The following is an 18,378-nucleotide window of genomic DNA, read 5'->3' as shown; positions in this document are numbered from 1 at the left end:
GGATTGTGCTACAACGCTTTTCTTTTGGCTTCCGGCATGTCTCAGAACTTCACAAATTGCCTAACGATGGGTGCCAAATACCTCGAAGTGGTCAAACGAGGGTCGCATCCCAACAACGGACAGTCTTCGGACGAAATTAGGGTATGACAGTTGCCCCTCTTTACTTGTCTTTTATTGGAGATAAAAGGGAAGTAAAGATAAGACACTAATTTCGTTCGAGCGAAACACCATTCGACCAGTGAACCTCCCTGCTAGCGGAACCTGCAAAAATTTGAAAATGATCAGTACCGACACATCATTCTGATACAAGACACAAAATGACCATAATTTGTCTCTGCGTTTTGTTGGACACGATGGAGCCTGGGCGGCGAGACACAAAATGACCATAATTTGTCTCTGCGTGCCACCGGACACGATCGCCTCTGGATGGCAAAAAGGTGCGCGGAATGACCATAATTTGTCTCCGCCCACCTCTCGACTTACTGTCCCTGAATGACAAAGGGCGCAGAATCTATCTCTGAGCGTTTATCACTCAACTTGCAAAATTTGAATGACAAAGGGCGCATAATCTGTCTATGGGCATTTACCACCCAACTTGCTGTTCCTGAATGATAAAGGGCGCAGAATTCGTCTATGCACGTTTATCCACTCAGCTTGTTGTTCTTGAATGATAAAGGGCGCAAAATTCGTCTATGCGCGTTTATCACCCAATTTGCGAAATCTGAATGACAAAGGGCGCAAAATTTGTTTATGCGCGTTTACCACTCAACTCGCTGCTCCTGAATGATAAAGGGCGCAGAATCCGCCTCTGCGTATTTACCACCCAACTCTTTGTTCCTAAATGATAAAGGGCGCAGAATTCATCTATGCGCGTTTATCCACTCAGCTTGCTGCTCTTGAATGATAAAGGGCGCAAAATCTGTCTCTGCGCGTTTACCACGCAACTTGTTGTTCCTGAATGATAAAGGGCGCAAAATTTGTCTATGCGCGTTTATCACCCAATTTGCAAAATCTGAATGGCAAAGGGCGCAGAATTCGTCTATGCGCGTTTACCAGTCGACCCGCTGCTCCTGAATGATAAAGGGCGTAGAATCTATCTCTACGCGTTTACCACTCAGCTTGCTGCTCTTGAATGATAAAGGGCGCAGAATCTGTCTCTGCGCGTTTACCACCCAACTTGTTGTTCCAGAATGATAAAGGGCGCATAATTCGTCTATGAGCGTTTATCACTCAATTTGCAAAATCTGAATGGCAAAGGGCGCAGAATTCGTCTATGCGCGTTTACCAGTCGACCCGCTGCTCCTGAATGATAAAGGGCGTAGAATCTATCTCTACGCGTTTACCACCCAACTTGTTGTTCCTGAATGATAAAGGGCGCAAAATTCGTCTATGCGTGTTTATCCACTCAGCTTGCTGTTCTTGAATGATAAAGGGCGCAGAATTTGTCTATGCGCATTTATCACCCAATTTGCGAAATCTAAATGGCAAAGGGCGCATAATTCATCTATGTGCGTTTACCACTCAACTCGATGCTCCTGAATGATAAAGGGCTCAGAATTCGTCTATGCGCGTTTATCACTCATCGAGCGTGCGGATAACCGCATGTCATCGAGCCCACCGCCTCTGGATGACAAAAGGCGCAAAAGACGACGTTAGTCTCTACGTGCTATCATGCTTTGAGTCTTATAGATAGCAAAAGAAAGTGCGGGACCAAATGGTTCCTGCATGTCATCAGGCCCGCTGCCTCTGGATGACAAAAGGCGCAGAAGACGACTTTAGTCTCTGCGTGCTATCATGCTTTGAGTCTTAGAGATAACAAAAGAAATTTTAAACGGATAACCACTCGGGTATCTCCGCATGTCACGTGACTCCAAGGTCAGTATGACAGAAATTGTCTGCGCGAAAGATGACGTAAATCTCTGCGTGTCAACGGGCTTGTTGGCTGCGATTGACAAAGGGTGCAGAAGACGACGTTAGTCTCTGCGTGCTATCATGCTTTGAGTCTTAGATATAGCAAAAGAAAGTTTAAACGGATAACCACTCGGGTATCTCCGCATGTCACGTGACTCTAGGGTCAGTATGACAGAAATTGTGGGGCGGCCGACAAAAGCGAGACTCTTGCTCCTATGTATCCTCAATGAGGAACTCAGACCTACGTAGTTCTGGATAACTTGTGAGACTAAAATAGTCTCGGTGTTTTCTTCACTAAAATGCAAACACGCTTTAGTAAAGAGACAAAACTTCCAACCAATTAGAGCAACATATGCTTTTTGGATGAAAAACAATGTGTCTACTGGGGAAGGGGAGTATGCTGATGAAATCTTCTCATAACCACAAATGAGATTTTGGATGTTAGCATTTCATTTCTAAATGAACATTTAGAGGAAACACTGGGTTCAACAAAAATAGATGAAAATCACTCAAAGTGTATTAATCTCACACAGGTAAGTGTTTCGTCCTAATTCCGAACCATAGATATGCCATGACTTGATCTTGCAAATCATTTCCTATCAAATCAAATATTACATGCGTGATCATTGATCAATAGGACTTTTCTTGGGAATGGGGTTTTTCTTGGTGGGAAATTTGGCTTTGAGTGTTTTTGGCCTTTTTCTTTTCTGTTTTTGTTTAGCGTGAGGCGAACAAGTCACCGACGCACAGGATTTTGGTTGGTAATCAAAGGGAGAGGGCCACTTTAAGTCGTGGTTTCCTTTCTTTTTTTTTTTTTGTTTTCTTGGTGACAATTCGGTATTTTTCAGATATTGTCTGGTCCAAAGACCTTTCTGCATGTTTCTTCTGTTTTCTTCCGATCTTTGATCGGGGATTTTCTTTCTTTTCTTTCTTTTTTTTTTGCTTTCTCTCCCTCTTTTAATTGGGAATTTTCTTTCCTTTTTTTCTTTCTCCCTTTCTTTGATTGGGGATTTTCCTTCTTTTTATGTTTTCTTCCGAGTGCAAGGATTGATATTCTCACCCTGGGTCAAGGTTTATGGTAAGTTGGGATTTTGGCTCAAGGCTTGTAGCACGGCTGGACATGATATATGTCAGGGTTTGGTTTAGTTCAAGGATAAAAGGGGATGTCCCACATTATTTCCATGACACAAATGCAACAACGATGATTTGGAAATTTTATGCAAAACTAGTCATGCATGCACCTATGTGGACACTCAAGTGTCGAAAATTTTTTGGTCATGTGATGCTAGGGCTCATGATTCATTTTCTCTATTTTAGTCAACCCAGTGCTTTCAAAACATGTTCTTTTATCAATCCATGCATTCATCCGAGTCTATCTTGGGTGTTCGGAAAAACTTTCACAGCATTTACCCTTCAAATGTGTAGACACATTTTTTTCAAAAACTGGTTATGATCAGTGAATTTTTTCAAAGAAAAGTTGGAAATTATCTCTTTTCACAAGCATGTTGTTTTTTTAGCTAGACAACTTTTTATTTTTATTTTCTTTTTTATCATTTGTTTATTCCTTTTTCTTGTTTGTTTTTGTTTTTTTCCCTTTTTTTTCATGAGGTATTTTGCTACCTAAACATGTGTATATTTTTGTGAGGTATTTTTGCTATATACCTGCATATCCAAGGTATCTTGCTACCTAAACATACATATATATGTTTTGTGAGGTATTTTTGTTACATACATGCATATCTAAGGTATCTTGCTACCTAAACATACATATATATCTTTTGTGAGGTATTTTTTGCTACATACATGCATATCCAAGGTATCTTTCTACCTAAACATACATATATATATTTTGTGAAGTATTTTTTGTTTACATACATGCATATCCAAGGTATCTTTCTACCTAAACATACATATATATATTTTGTGAGGTATGACTACCTTCCGAGCTTGTGCTTGTTTTATTTAAATTCCTAGGATCCTGAGCAACTAGGTGTGTCCTACTATGACTTGAGAAACAAAGGTGATCAAATAACAAGGAGAGATTTAAAAGGTGCCAGGTTTCCTCCTAGTAGCGCTTCTTTAACGTCTTGAGCTGGACGCATGATGACTTGTCGGTCACGGACCTAGTATTTTGCTTACCTTTGGCTTTGAACTTGGTCGCCTATTTGTCGGCCATGTGTCGTAGGCAACGCTCTAACCTTTTTGTGGATGAGCTGAGGTGAACTCCAGAGGTGGTGGTGGTGTGCCTGCTGCCCGCTGTCATCCATCCCCAGGCTGTTGTGGTGTTTCGCCCTACGCCTGCCTGGGGGCGCAGTACTTCTTGATGAAAGCTCGATTAGTAGGGGGGCCTGATGACCTTGCTGGGGGCGACAGGCACTCCGTAGAACTGATAGAGGCCCATAATCAGAGATGGCAACTCCAAGACCCTGTTGGACTATTTCGGGTCCACTGGGTGTCTTGCGGGTGCGATCCCTGCAAATAATAGATGATATCAGAAATTAGTTGAGAGATGCGCATTCTTACCTATGTCACGATGGCATGAACTTGCTGGGGGGACGGGCGCCCTGTAGGACTGACAGAGGCCCGTAAATAGAGCTAGAAACCCCAGGGCCCTGTTGGATTTCTCCAGGTCCACTGGGTGTCTTGTGGGAACGATCCCTGCAAATAGTGGATGGCATTAGAAATCAGTTTGAACCATATGCATACTTACCTATGTCGCGATGGCATGACCTTGTCGGGGAGTACGAGCACCATGTAGGACTGATAGAGGCCCGTAACCAAAGCTGGAGACCCCAGGGCCCTGTTGGACTTCTTCGGGTCAACTGGGAGTCTTGTGGGCGCGACCCCTGCAAATAGTAGATAGCATTAGAAATCAGTTGAACCATATGCATACATACCTATGTCGTGACGGCACAGACCAACCGATACTTTCACAGGGGGAGATTGGCATTGCAGTCATTAGGCATAATGTTGCTAAGTAGCAACATCATCTATATATATGTAAGAGTGGTCATGTTGGCGCGCATGATCCGCACTCGTCTCTTTGCAGCGGCACGGGTGAAATCTTGCCCCGGTATGCATAGTAGCTACATGATAGCCTCCCTCTCTGGATGTGCTCGCACAGTTGGTCGCCCTCCAATATGAGGGGGTGGCTCAGGAACTGATAAAAGGAAACTACTGGCCCCATAACCGGGAGCGCAAGTCTCGGTTAAGCAGTTAAGGGCAGAGGACCTTAAATTCTCTTAAGGTGTGGATATGGAGCCCACTGAAAGTGAGAATGCGTAGCCCTCTAAAGGCGGGGGCGTGCATCCCTCCGAAGGCGAGGACGTGCAGCCCACTAAAGGAGAGGGTGTGCAGTCCTTTGAAGGCGAGGACGTGCAACCCTTTAAAGGTGAGGACGTGTAGTCTTCTGAAGGTGAGGGCGTGTAGTCTTCTGAAGGTGAGGGCGTGTAGCCCTCTGAAGGCGAGGATGTCTAGTCCTCTATAGGTGAGGACGTGTAGTCCTCTGAAGGTGAGGACGTGTATTCCTCTGAAAGTGAGGACATGCAGTCCTCTGAAGGTGAGGACGTGCATTCCTCTGAAAGTGAGGACATGCAGTCCTCTGAAGGTGAGGACGTGTAGTCCTCTGAAGGTGAGGACGTGTAGTCCTCTGAAAGCGAGGACGTGTAGTCCTCTGACAGCGAGGACGTGTAGTCCTCTAACAGCAAGGACGTGCAGTCCTCTGAAGGTGAGGACGTGTAGTCCTCTGAAAGTGAAGACATGCAGTCCTCTGAAGGTGAGGACGTGTAGTCCTCTGAAGGCGAGGGCGTGTACCCAAGGGTTCACCCTTATGAAAAAGCAAGAGATTGACTCATCGAGAGGGCCGATCATTCCAAATTCAAAAGATTGGACATTAGATGTAGGAAATCTATGCAGTTAACATTGATGCAATCCTACCCCGCAAGGGCATTGGATAGAAGGATCCAAGTAGATTCGGCTAGAGATCCAAGGGAAGGCCCTAGGGTTCTCATGAGCCTTAGGGTAGATTTTGAGCCCATGGGCTAAGCATGAGCCCGCTTATCTTTGTAAATATTAGAATAGGTTTTTCCTTTGTTTGGGCCTTGTATTTGGGCCATTCTAGTAGTATAGGGTTTTAGCCTTGTATTTCGAGGATTTTTGTGTAGTTTTTGTAGTAGGGATTTTTTTTGTATTTTCATGTATTTTGCCATGGGGGTGAGCGTAGTTATTATAAGGGGTGTGTAGCTAAGCTCTAGCTTCTCATCTTAAGAAGGTGAGCTTAGCTATTAGAGAGGTATGTGTAGCTAAGCTCTAGCTTCTTTAGGAATCTCCTTAAGGAAGCTTCTCAAGGAGGTGAGCTTAGTTATGAGAGGGGTGTGTGTAGCTAAGCTCTAGCTTCTCAAGGAAGTTTTCTCAAAGAAGATTCTCAAGGAAGTTTTCTTAAGAAAGCTTCTCAAGGAAGCTACCTAGTCTATAAATAGAAGCATGTGTAACACTTGTTGTAACTTTGATGAATGAGAGTCTTGTGAGACACAACTCAAAGTTCAACTTCTCTCCCTTTTTCTTCCTTCAATTTCGTGCCCCCCCGCCCTCTATCTTTCTCTCCTTCTTTCTTTTCCTCCATTGAAGCATCCTCTCCAAGCTTCTTATCCAAGGCTCATCTTTGTGGTGAAGTTCCTTCTTCCATGGCTTATTCCCTAGTGGATGGCGCCGCCTCTTACCTTTTCTCCTTTGTCTTCCGCTGCATCTCCATGGTGGAAAATCACCATTAAAGGACCTCATTGAAGCTCAAAGATCCAGCCTCCATAGAAGCTCCACAAGCAAGCTTCGATCAAACATGATTCTTAGGGATGCAGATGCATGCAACCTTTGTTGTGAAATTTGTTAAATACGGACTTCATATGAAATTATGCAATGCAATGGAAAGTTGTAAAATGTTCATGACATTCTTTCCCTATTTTGTGATTTTGATTTTGATTAAATTTTTTTTTGAAAACACAGATTGACTGTCCTTTTGAAAGTGGCGATAATTCATGCAACCTTATCCTATCTTTGCAAATCTCTCTGGGAACTCCCTCAGAGTGTTTTTTCTGTTTGATTTAGTCACTTGACCATTTTGGAGTGATTGCAATGGAGCCGTTTGACATTTAACCAATCCATTGAAATTCCAGGATTTGTCCCCCTTTTTTTTGTTTAAAAACATCGATGGGTGAGAACTTTTGATCTGCCCCTATGTTCACTTGAGGCTCATGCACGATGCCCCTCATTGCCCCAGTCTAAGGCTTTGAGGTACCAATTGTTATCTTTCATCATGACCTTGTAGCTGGGAACCTATTGGGTGAGAACTTCTAATCTGCCCCTATGTTCACTTGAGGCTCATGCACGATGCCCCTCATTGCCCCAGCGTAAGGCTTTGAGGTACCAATCATTGTCTTTCATCATGACCTTGTAGTAGGGAACCTATTGGGTAAGAACTTCTAATCTACCCCTAGGTTCACTTGAGGTTCATGCACGATGCCCCTCATTGCCCCACTGTAGGGCTCTGAGGTATCCATCTTTGTTTTCACAACCTAGTAGCAAGGAAGAATGAAAGAAGCAGTTGATTCTTGCAAAAAGAATTTTCCAAGGACAAGAAATAGTTGAAGGATTTTTTTTAGTTGACGGGTTAAGTCAAATGACTTCTATTCTTGAAAACTAACTTCTCTTTAAAAAGACAAAATTTCTAGAATGAATGTCTATATTTTTACTTGAAAACACAGTCAATCAAATGCTTTTTTTTCTTTTTTTTTTATTATTCTGAAACTTATTTTTGCTTTACTTGTCGTTTTGCGGCACCCTCACTAATGTGCAAGACGAGTAATCTCTTATTGAACGGTCTTGGAAGTCAACACTCAGAAGCGCAGGTCGCTTGAGCAAACAGACCAATGGCTTGCACTCACATTCCGATGGAGGTTGAATAAGCACAGATGTGTTTGTGAGAGGATGAGAGAGACAAGGATGTCCATTATTTAGCATTGTAACCGTGGTTTATAATAATGGCATAAACTTGAAAATCCTAATGAGTCATTAGAGACATCTAACAACAGCTTTCAAAACTACCCCATGTGTGGTGTCGTTTGTCAATGTTAGGATTCACAAGCGATTCTCCTCAAATTTCAGCCAGCCCGCATCATTTAGACTTTGCACCTTACGCTTCAGGGCCCTACAATGCTCAATGGAATGCCCCGAGGCTCCTCCATGATAAGCACACCTTGCGTTCGATTCGTATCCTTAGAAAAATGGAGGTTGAGGAAACCTAGTAGGGGTTATGGCTACCATTGAATTGTCGAGTAGATATGGGAGCAAGTTAGCATATTACACCGGAATTTGGGGTGAATCCTACAGGCTTTTTGCTGCAAAATCCCTTTCTGGTTGGTGTTTTGGTTTGTGCTCAAGGTGGTGTTTAGCATTGGTTGTGTGGTAGGTGGGCTTTGTTGTTGATTTGGGGATGGCCTTTATGAATAAATGGGTGGTGGGTAATGAGAATGGCTGATATTGGCTGAGTAATGATGGTGTTGAGCTGGTGGGGAACTTGGCCGCATAGGAATGGCAGTCACAGCATGGGTTTCTCCCTCCTTCTCATCCTCTTCATTTGCCTCAGTTTTCTCATTCGTACAAGTAGGATGATTAAATTTGCCTCTTTTTAGACCCACTTTAATCCTTTCATCGGCGAAGACCAAATAAACAAAGCTTGAAGGTGTGTAGCCCACCATTTTTCATAGCAAAACACTGGTAATGTGTCTACTATCACAGTTATCATCTCCCTTTTCGTCATTGGGGGTTCCACTTGGGCTGCTGGGTCTCTCCACCTTTGGGCGTATTCTTTGAAGGATTCATGCTCCCTTTTTTGCACATGTTCTGTAGTTGCATCCTATCCGGAGCCATATCAGAATTGTACTGATACTGCCTAATGAAGGCAACCATTAGGTCTTTCCAAGAATGGACTCAAGAAGGTTCCAAGTTAGTGTACTTTTTAGGTAACAGCTACCCTAGTAAGACTTTCTTGGGAGAAATGTATCAGCAGTTTCTCATCTTTTGCGTATGCCCCCCACATCTTTAGATGGTTCTTAGGGCACGTAGTCCCCTTGTACTTGTCAAAGTCCGGCACCTTGAACTTGGGAATGACCATGTTTAGGTACTAGGAACAACTCTTCTAGGCTAGCAAAGGTATAATCTTCACCTCCTTTAATGGCCTTGAGCCTTTCCCTTAGATGATCTAACTTTCCCATTTCTGCCATAGCATGAGGGTTTTTACCCGGTGTGGAATGCAAGGGGCGTGGTTGTGGGTGATACTAAGGGCCCTCCAAAGTGTTTTGCAGGAGCATACCACCAACTGCTTACCCTTCAGTGGCATATCCGAGGCAAGGCTCGAAGTCGGCTAGATTGTGGTGGGGCAATCCATGTGTCTCCCCCATGGGTTGAGAGACATGTGCATGATTAGTTTGGGAGTGTACGCCACATTGGGTGGTGTATAGTTGGGAGGCAAGCCATATGGCGGGAAGGCGTGCTTGTTTTGAATTTGCACATCATGGGGCCGTCCGTACTTCCCAAATCTTTGCCCACCATACCTGAGGTTGGATGAGTCATTTGGTTGAGATCAGATGGGGGCATCGGGTTTACCTTAGCAACAGTGCTGGTAGCGACAACTGCAACCGTATTGGCTTCCATTATCTTCTTCATGCTCATCATGGCCTCCATCATTGTGGCCATTCGCACATTCATGGCCTCCATGTCGGCCTTCATCTGTTCTTGCACCTCCTCTACTTCACCCATTACTCTAGCTCTAGCATGGGTTCGGTAGGCGTCGTAAAGCGTGTTCTTTTTCTTTTTGATAACAATGATTAAGTTCATTTTTATTTTTTATTTTTTTCAAGGAAAGAATGCAATGAGCAATGCAACCAATGAAAAGCATGGATATATGTGAATGATACACAGTTGAAGTATTGCGAATTTTTATGCAGGACATGGGGTTGAATCAATTTAGATTTTTCAACATGGTCCATGACATCTTGGTCAAGGTGAAACGGGAAGTAACAAGGACATCAATGGTCCTAAATGTGCTTGGCAGTAGACGAAGCAGTGACGTAACTCGATTCATCTTTTGCTCCAATTTTTGCAAGATGGTTACTTCCATACTTCAACTTGACTTGATGAACTTTTTTCGAAAAAGCATGAGCTTAATTCAACCCTATAATCCAAGGAATGGCAATTCGGTCGCCAATACTTCAACAACCTTTCATAGGGATGAATGACTCGGGCATACTTTAAGCTATGCATGGAAAATGTAATTATGAAATTGAGATGCGCGAAGAAACATCATTTCCTAGTTAACCATGCATTAGGTACCATGTTCACTCATTTTGTTTTTTAAGTGAAACGGTTTTATGATCCCAACATGGTTGGCTCATGGTACCCAACATATGCAACTAAGAATGCAGTGTGAATTTTCACGCTTCCCTTTTTTTTTTTTGTAGAGGAAAATGCAAGGATCATGCATGAGCAAACATGAAAACAAAAGGCATGCGGTTTTTGAACAAAAAGTATGTTGAATGCATATGCATGATGATGCAATGACTCATGCAAAATGTGATGCTGGAATATGATAATGGACAAATGCAGGAATGATATGTTCATTATGATGCCATGAAGAGATGCTTATGCGATGCATGATATAAATGCATGCTAGAGATAAAATGCGGGAGTGACTTGATTCGCACTGATCTTTGGAGTAAAAACATGGGATAAACTCATTTTATTCAGAAAATTTATAACTAGTCAAGATTTGAGTGACAACACAAACTTCATAGCAGTTTCTGATTATATGGGCCATTAAGTCTATCATATGCTGACAATAGCTGAGAAGTCTATGGATTCCTCGGGGGCGGAGTAGGTGTCCGCCATTGCTTTGGCCTTGGCTAGCAATCGGGGAAGTTCTTGACTCCCGTTCAAGTTAAGAGCAAATCGGTCCATCCATATCGTTGCCTCTTGATGTAACGAGTCGATCACCCTTCCTCTAGCCTTCTTTTCCGCGTACACTTGGGCTTACTCGTCCGCCACTCTATGCTCGTGGGCCACGGCTAGATTTAGTTCTTCTTGGTACTTGGTGATAATAGCTAACATGTTGGTCTCTGTCTCGCATAACCCGCTGAGAGAAACTTTGTTTGGACCTCGAGCAAGCCTTCAATTCATCTTTCAAGATCAAATTGTCTACTTGTGATTGGTCCCTTTCCTCTCTTCGGAGTTTAAGCTCGTTGTTGCTACCCCACAGAGCCCCTCAGAATTTGTTCCGGTCGTGTTCTTCCCTACAAGCCCTCTTGGTTTCTCGTTCCAATGCTTTGGTGGTAGCCACATTTACATCTCTCAGTTCGGTATTCTCCTTTCGGATTTTCAGAGCTGCTGATTTGAACCTTTCTTTGACTGTTTGAGCTTGCTCGAGTTCTGTCCTAAGGGCCTGCACCTCTTCGTCCTCCTCCATTGCCTCAACTTCCTCCCTTTTAGCGGTTCTCAAACTTGGGAGCCAATCAAAACCTTGCATGTGGGCTCTCAACCACTTACGGTAGCCACCGATGGGCCCATTGTTACTGAAACCTCGTGAAATGAAAGGCGTGAGTGATGTGCCATCATTTTCTTCTATTTTCTAAACCCTTTTTGCACCATTTTAATTACTGATTGGTCTCAATTGTCAATTAATCAGGCAGTTTTATTATTTGGGCTCATTCAGCTAATTTGGTGTTTTTAATCTAATTTCAGGAATTAATGAAACATTGGGCTTAATCCGGATTTTGGTTATGGACTTGAAGAGGGAAAATAAAGCAGCGCTTACCTTAGTTAATTTCTAATTAGGAAATTTCGCAATTTTATTTTATGTTGTTCAGTGTTTATTTCTTTTTGGGCCAGAGTATTGTAATAGGGCCCAGTGACTTTGAGTGACTCTTTTTAAATAGCAGCCTTGGGATTCGTGCAGGGCATTCTGTTATGCTATTTTCATTATTCAGAGCTTTGGTTTTAGGTTTTCACGTTTTTCTGTTCCCTTGTTACGGTTTTCGTTCTTAATGCAAATTTCCGTTTTCTACTTCTAATTACGAGTTCATTCTTGCTTCTTCTTCTACTTTCATTTACGTTTCTGTTCATTTACATTTACGTGCACGCTTCATGTTTCATTTGCGTTTTCTGTTTGAATCCATGGAAGGCTAGATTTTCTGGTGTTGTTTCCTTTTGAGGACGAAGCCCAACTCTCTTTGAGGTTTCACTTGTAATATGGTTTCCTAGCAGTTTTCCCTTCACCAGTTATGCCAATTTCGTGAATATTAATCAGTGCACGCTTCGTGTTCGATTAATTGCCTCTGAGCCTAACTTGCGTTCATGCTTAATGGACGAAGGGCTAACTGGTATATGTGGTGCCTAATCACGTATTGAAAACCCTAAGTTGATTTTCGCTTAGTAAATTGAAATAAGGTTGGATTAAGTGGTTGACTGTTAAGGACGAATTCTCCATAACCCAGGATAAGAGAATGGCTTCTGAATCAGAGGAAACAACCCGTTTTTAATATTAGTAGTTTCATATTCCAGTTCACTTGTTCTACTCTTTAATTACCAAACAATCAAACCCCCCCCCAATCGTTACTGTTACTGCAAGTATATTATGAACATTTGGTTTGTCACTGCTCGTTGGGAAACGACCTAGGATCACTTCCTAGTTACTGTATTTTCATGTTTATTTGATTCGGGTACAGCCTCGATCAAATTTGGCGCCGTTGCCGGGGAGCAGTGTCCAAAGGTTCATAATAGCTAGCTAGTGTTGTGTGTTTAATCCTTTCGTGTTTTATGTTTAAATTGTTAGTATTGTGTTAGTATGTGTGTTAGTGTTGTTTAGTGTCCTGGTATTTTGTTTAATGTGTGTTCTGTTTCAGTTTTCCCATTAAGCATTTCCCCTGTTTCAGTCTTGGGTGTTTTGCTGTGAAGATTGTGCTTGCGGCAAAAACAAAGTAGTAGTAGAAATCAATTAGAGACGGATTTTAGCGACCACCCATGCTGAATTATTTGAGATTTTTTGTTTTAGTAGCTAGGGTTTTTATTTTTGGCTGAATTTTTTTGTGGTAACTTCTTTTAATCCATATTTTGTGGGAAAAATAGCTAGAGCCTTTAGTTTGGTCAGATTTGAAAGTTCCAAAAAACTAGCAAATTTTGTGTTTGTCAAAACTTCAAACGGCCATAACTTTTGTTCCGGTTATCAGAATCGCAATTATTATATATGCATTTGGGGTAGAAAAAAATTTCCTACGTCGTGGCAGTCTGCCGTAGGCCAGCTGAGGTCTCCATCATCCAAAGAAGCGATTCTGTCAAAAGTTTTTTATTTTTCAAGTTTTATTCACTTATTTTTCTTAACTTACCATTTTTAGCTTTCATAGTTAGACTTTGAATTTTTGTCTGAAATTTTTTGTGCTATCTTCTCATCATTTTATAAGGTTGCTCAAAAAATTTCAAGTCATTTGGATATCATTTGAGGGTAGCTGTAGTTCAAACCTACACCTTTATTTACATGATAAGGCAACTAGTTGTGTGCATGCTGAATGTAGTGTATGACTAGAGGCAATCCATCTGACTTACAACCCTTTGATCCTGAGATAGATAGGACATTTCATAGATTAGTTAGGCATCATTTTATACCTTTTGATCATTCTGAGTATTCCATTACTGGTGAATCTGTGCATTCTGTTATTGGTGATTTTGAACATCCTGATCTTGAGCATTATAATTTTGAGCATTCTGATTCTGAGCATTCTGATTTTGCACATTCTGAGAACATGGCACAACCTCCACCCCATGAGAGGACTCTAAGGGAAATGGCTGCACCTGATTTCACCTACGAAAGCTTGTGCATCCAATACCCTGATGAGGATGTCCCATATGTTCTTAAAACTGGACTGATTCATTTGCTTCCAAAGTTTCATGGCCTTGCAGGTGAAGACCCGCACAAACATTTGAAGGAATTTCATATTGTCTGCTCCACCATGAAACCCCTAGATGTCTAAGAGGATCACATATTTCTGAAGGCTTTTCCTCATTCATTAGAGGGAGTGGCAAAGGACTGGCTGTATTACCTTGCTCCAAGGTCCATCACGAGCTGGGATGACCTTAAGAGAGTATTCTTAGAAAAAATTTTCCCTGCTTCCAGGACCATAGCCATCAGGAAAGATATCTCAGGTATTAGACAACTTAGTGGAGAGAGCCTGTATGAGTACTAGGAGCGATTTAAGAAACTATGTGCCAGTTGCCCTCACCATCAGATTTCGGAGCAGCTTCTTCTCCAATATTTTTATGAAGGACTCAGCAATATGGAGAGAAGTATGATAGATGCTGCCAGTGGTGGAGCCCTTGGAGACATGACTCCTGCTGAAGCCAGAAATTTTATTGAGAAGATGGCTTCCAACTCCCAACAGTTTAGCGCCAGAAATGACGCCATAGTCATTAGAGGAGTGCATGAGGTAGCTACAAGCCCATCTGCATCATCTGAAACTAAGAAGCTTGAAGGCAAACTGGATGCATTGGTTAACTTGGTAACCCAACTGGCCTTGAATCAGAAATCTGTACCTGTCGCAAGGGTTTGTGGTTTGTGCTCCTCTACTGACCACCATACAAACCTTTGCCCTTCCATGCAGCAACCTGAAGCAATTGAGCAGCCTGAAGCTTATGCTGCAAATATTTACAATAGACCTCCTCAACCTCAGCAGCAAAATCAACCACAACAGAACAAAAATGACCTCTCCAGCAACAGATACAACCCTGGATGGAGGAATCACCCTAATCTCAGATGGTCCAGCCCTTAGCAGCAACAATAGCAGCCTGCTCCTTCCTTCCAAAATGCTGCTGGCCCAAGCAGACCATACATTCCTCCACCAATACAACAACAACAACAGCCCCAGAAATAGCCAACAGTTGAGGCCCCTCCACAACCTTCCTTCGAAGAACTTGTGAGGCAAATGACTATGCAGAACATGCAGTTTCAGCAAGAGACCAGAGCCTCCATTCAGAGCTTAACCAATTAGATGGGACAATTGGCTACCCAATTGAATCAACAACAGTCCCAGAATTCTGACAAGCTGCCTTCTCAAGCTGTCCAAAATCCCAAAAATGTCAGTGCCATTTCATTGAGGTCGGGAAAGCAGTGTCAAGGACCTCAACCCGTAGCACCTTCCTCATCTGCAAATGAACCGGTCAAACTTCACTCTACTCCAGAAAAAGGTGATGATAAAAATTTACCTAACAATTTCTGTGCAGGTGAATCTTCTTCCACAGGTAATTCTGATTTGCAGAAGCAGCACATTCCCCCTCTTCCATTCCCTCCAAGAGCAGTTTCCAACAAAAAAATGGAAGAGGCAGAGAAAGAGATCTTGGAAACGTTTAGAAAAGTAGAGGTAAACATACCTCTGTTGGATGCAATAAAGCAAATTCCAAGATATGCCAAATTCTTGAAGGAGCTGTGCACTAATAAGCGGAAGCTTAAAGGAAGTGAACGGATTAGCATGGGTAGAAATGTCTCCGCATTGATTGGTAAATCTGTTCTTCAAATTCTTAAAAAATGCAAAGATCCAGGTACATTCAGCATACCTTGTATTATAGGGAATATTAAGTTTGACAATGCAATGCTAGACTTAGGAGCTTCTGTTAGTGTTATGCCTCTGTCTATTTTTAATTCTCTATCTCTAGGTCCCTTACAGTCAACTGATGTGGTAATTCATTTAGCTAATAGAAGTGTTGCCTACCCTGTTGGTTTCATAGAAGATGTCTTAGTTAGAGTTGGTGAACTGATTTTCCCTGTTGATTTTTATATTTTGAATATGGAAGATGGATTTTCTCAAGGATCAGTTCCCATCATTCTAGGCAGACGCTTTATGAAAACTGCTAGAACTAAGATAGATGTTTATGCAGGCACACTGTCTATGGAATTTGGTGACATAACTGTTCATTTTAATATTCTGGATGCTATGAAATACCCATCTGAAGATCTTTCTGTATTTCGTGCTGAAATAATTGACCATGTTGTTGATGAATACATGACTGATTTTTATTCTAATCTACATGCCTCTCACTCCTCATGCATTGAGTCTGAAATTGTACTTGATCATATGTCTGAATTTGATGCTGAGAGTGAATCTGAGAGTGATATTGATTGCATGTCTGGTGGTGGTGTTTTACCTCTCGAGATTGATTTTATAGAGTCAGATAGGACTAACCATGTTTCAGGAAGTACACATACCTCTGACTTTCTTTATGAGGTAAAGGCTGAGAAACCATCTCCTTCTACCACTGTCCAGCCGACCACACCAGAATTGAAGCCTCTGCCATCAAATTTAAAATACGCTTACTTGGATGATAGCAAGAGTTTTCCAGTGATTATATCTGCCTCCCTTGCTGATGAGCAAGAGGAGAAGTTGTTGTCAGTTCTCAAGAAGCATAAGAAGGCTATAGGCTGGACCCTGGCGGACATTCCTGGTATTAGCCCATCCACATGTATGCATCGAATAAATTTAGAGGATGGAGCTAAACCAGTAAGACAGCCACAGAGAAGACTCAACCCGATGATTCTTGATGTAGTGAAGAAGGAGATAACCAAGCTTTTGCAAGCTGGAATCATTTATCCTATCTCCGACAGCCAATGGGTGAGTCCCGTCCAGGTAGTCCCGAAGAAGACTGGCCTCACAGTGATCAAAAATGAGAAGGAGGAGCTGATTCCTACTCGGGTGCAGAATAGTTGGAGAGTCTCCATTGACTATAGGAGGCTGGACCAGGTTACCAAAAAGGACAATTTTCCCCTGCCATTCATTGACCAGATGCTTGAACGCCTGGCAGGTAAATCCCACTATTGTTTCCTTGATGGTTTTTCTGGTTATATGCAAATTACTATTGCTCATGAGGATCAGGAAAAGACCACATTCACCTGCCCCTTCAGCACTTTTGCTTATAGGAGGATGCCTTTCGGCCTATGCAATGCCCCTGGTACCTTCCAGCGGTGCATGATTAGTATTTGCAGTGATTTTTTAGAAAATTGCATAGAGGTGTTTATGGATGATTTCACTGTATATGGATCCTCTTTTGATGGTTGTTTGAATAGTTTGGAAAAAGTTTTGAATAGATGCATTGAAACTAACCTTGTTCTAAATTTTGAAAAATGTCATTTTATGGTTGAGCAAGGTATAGTTTTAGGCCACATTATTTCCAATAAGGGTATTGAAGTAGATCCTGCAAAAATTTCTGTTATTTCACAATTGCTTTACCCCTCTTGTGTGCGAGAGGTGCGATCTTTTCTTGGTCATGCAGGATTCTACAGGCGCTTTATAAGGGATTTTAGCAAAGTAGCCCTTCCACTGTCCAACTTGTTGCAAAAGGAGGTGGAGTTTGACTTTAATGACAGATGCAAAGAGGCCTTTGATTGCCTCAAAAGAGCGTTGACTACCACCCCCATCATCTAGGCACCCGATTGGACAGCCCCTTTTGAGCTTATGTGTGATGCATCAAATTATGCATTGGGGGCTGTCCTTGCTCAGAAAATTGATAAATTGCCCAGGGTGATATATTATGCTTCTAGGACTTTAGATGCTGCCCAAGCGAATTATACTACTACTGAGAAAGAGCTTCTAGCCATAGTTTTTGCTCTTGAAAAATTTTGATCTTATTTGCTTGGTACTCGCATTATTGTTTATATTGACCATGCAGCTCTAAAGTACTTGTTGAAGAAGGCTGATTCTAAGCCTAGGTTGATCCGATGGATGCTCTGGCTCCAAGAGTTTGACTTGGAGATCCGTGATAGGAGCGGAGCACAAAATCTAGTTGCTGATCATTTGAGTCGGATTGAACGTGTATCTGATGCAGATTCACCTATTCAGGATGATTTCCCGGATGATCATTTGTATATACTGTATGGTATTTCTGACTCTCTTTCTACTCCCTGGTTTGCTAACATTGTCAATTATTTAGTTGCTTCTGTTTTTCCTCCCTTAGCATCTAAGGCCCAAAAAGATAAAATTAAAAGTGATGCTAAGCATTTTATTTGGGATGACCCCTACTTGTGGAAATTGTGCAGTGATCAGGTCATTAGACGGTGCATTCCAGATCATGAGACTGACTCAGTCCTGCAGTTTTGTCATTCTTTCGCACCGGGAGGTCATCTGGGTGTTCAAAGGACAGCTCGCAAAGTGCTTGATTGTGGTTTTTATTGGCCCACCATCTTTAAAGATGCGTGGAAGATCTGCAGCACTTGTGAGCAGTGTCAGAGAGCAGGAAATACACTTACATGGCGACAAAAAATGCCTCAGCAACCTATGCTATTCTGTGAGGTGTTTGATGTCTGGGGTATAGATTTCATGGGCCCTTTTCCTGTCTCTTTTGGTTATGTTTACATTCTCCTTGCAGTTGACTATGTTTCAAAATGGG

General features: G+C 42.2%; 1 non-coding gene across 1 annotated transcript; it reads right to left on the bottom strand.

The window, feature by feature from the left end:
- Window positions 1–14,129: 14,129 nt before the first annotated feature.
- Window positions 14,130–14,236, bottom strand: LOC114404011. Its single transcript, XR_003664772.1, has one exon. It is a non-coding gene; the product is annotated as a small nucleolar RNA R71 (small nucleolar RNA).
- Between the last annotated feature and the right edge of the window lie 4,142 nt (window positions 14,237–18,378).

Source organism: Glycine soja, chromosome 20, assembly GCF_004193775.1.
Source record: "Glycine soja cultivar W05 chromosome 20, ASM419377v2, whole genome shotgun sequence".
In the NCBI taxonomy this organism is placed as follows: Eukaryota; Viridiplantae; Streptophyta; class Magnoliopsida; order Fabales; family Fabaceae; genus Glycine; species Glycine soja.
This window is presented reverse-complemented; position numbering and strand designations above follow the sequence as displayed.